Source organism: Chenopodium album, chromosome 18 (assembly GCF_948465745.1).
Source record: "Chenopodium album chromosome 18, dcCheAlbu1.1, whole genome shotgun sequence".
Lineage (NCBI taxonomy): Eukaryota > Viridiplantae > Streptophyta > Magnoliopsida > Caryophyllales > Amaranthaceae > Chenopodium > Chenopodium album.
This window is the reverse complement of record NC_137851.1, coordinates 30,163,782-30,165,725: the sequence shown is the minus strand read 5'-3', so window position 1 is coordinate 30,165,725 and position 1,944 is coordinate 30,163,782. Positions and strand designations below refer to the sequence as shown.

The following is a 1,944-nucleotide window of genomic DNA, read 5'->3' as shown; positions in this document are numbered from 1 at the left end:
TAAAATCCAATGTTAAACCCCACTCAGAGCCTCAACTTTCAGACCACCTTGAAACATTTAGCGTAAGCCAGTCTAATTAGCTACAATATGTATTCACTCAGCATAAGCTAGTTAAGATACCTTCTAGTTACACATTAAGCATGTTGAGTAGCCTCAACGCAACCAATTCACTCATGTTACCAAACAACAATCTCAATACAATCTTAATACCCTATGTTACATGGACTCGGGCACCCATATCCAACACGGGTATGTGTCTAAGTGTCCGACTCGGCTATTTTGTGAAAAAATTCCATGATTTTGAACTAAAAGTGAAGGGTCCGGGTGTCATACCCATGTCCAAGTGTCGAGGGTTCAACACGGATACGTGAGGTGAAATGAAGAGTCTGAGTAACATAGTTAATACCTATGTTTTCATCTCAACAATGTCCACAAGCAAAATCTAGCACACACACTCCAAACTCAACCGAAAAATTTTCACACTAGACAGGCGACTTAACAGTCGAAACAACACCCATACTCGATCCTTCAAAAATGCACAAGCAGCATAACTACATATAAAATTGACAATGCCTTCAACTACATCACATCTTATACTGCTTATTAAACTAAACACCCTACTGAATAAATTTACCAAACTACTGTTGCCCTCCATCCAACACAAAACCCACAAAATTCCTCAAACAATTAACTTTCAATTGTATCAGTTCAAAAGACCGAAAAAAAAAAGGCGATCGCAGTGGGATTCGAACCCACGACCTTTAGATTCGGAGTCTAATGCGATATCCACTCCGCTATGCGATCCCTGCAATTTATTGACATCCTACTCAATTTCATTAAAAATGTGGCTGCTGGGATTCGAGCCCAGGTCTCCACGGCCACAACGTGGAATTCTAACCACTAAACTACAGCCACAAATGTTATTATGTATTGTGAACTAAATACTAAATATTTGTTTTTTTTCCTCTATATCTATTTAGTACATTTCACCAATTTTATTTTTTTTAGTTTTTTTTTTTTTTAAATTTTTTTTTTTTTTTTACCCATCTTACCCTATTAGCTTTGAATTACACTTGTTCCATTTTAGAAAATTTCAACACTCTATTTCATCCATAAACTTCCAAAGATTCTACCAAACAAGCCATTTATTTATACTAATTGTTTATTCCATAATGCATTTGCTAATGTTATAGAATTACAATGGAGAAGTTCATGAGTGCATGTAAAGGATCCTATCATGGCCTTAAGGTTTTTACAAACAATAATATACAATATTCTAATGGTGGGAAACGAACAAAAAAACAAAGGCAAAGAAAAGTAAAGAAAAAGGAGAAGGAGAAAGTTTATAGATTTAATATGCAAATTTTTTATTTATATACAACACACATTTCCTATTTATAAATAGGAAGGAATTAAGGGATATTTGTTTAAAAAATTGATGGAATATACAAAATTAAATGGAAGGATTTTTGATGTAACAATAGTTACTTGTTATTGTAGATTACTCATCCTTTGCTTAAACCAAGAAGATTGACATGCAAGTCATACAAAAACTAACTTTCTATTCTTCTTCACCATTTTATTCCTTTCACATGACCTATAAATAGCCAATTCTGCCTTAACACCATACTCAAATCTCTTCTTCCATCAATTTCACCCATTTCATCACAACCCAGGCCTAATAATCAACCATGCCTTTGATGAACAGGCCTCGGGTTGTGATCGATGGAGTTAGAAGAACACGAACCTATCGTTTCTTCTGGTGTAGTCACTGTGATCGAACAGTTAGGATTGCATCAGCTTCTCCCAACCCTCTACACAATTTCTTATGTCCCCTTTGCTACAACCTCGTATGCCAAGAAATCAACATTTCAAGAAATTCTTCTAATCTATCATCATATAGAACAGGATCCTCTTCCACTTCTGCATCAGCTGCTCAGTTAT

The 1,944-nt window shown here is 35.2% G+C and overlaps 2 non-coding genes across 2 annotated transcripts; both read right to left on the bottom strand.

The window, feature by feature from the left end:
- Positions 1-731: 731 nt before the first annotated feature.
- On the bottom strand, positions 732-804 carry TRNAR-CCG (transfer RNA arginine (anticodon CCG)). The gene has a single exon. It is a non-coding gene; the product is annotated as a tRNA-Arg (tRNA).
- Positions 805-843: 39 nt separating this feature from the next.
- TRNAH-GUG (transfer RNA histidin (anticodon GUG)) lies at positions 844-915 on the bottom strand. Its single transcript has one exon. It is a non-coding gene; the product is annotated as a tRNA-His (tRNA).
- Between the last annotated feature and the right edge of the window lie 1,029 nt (positions 916-1,944).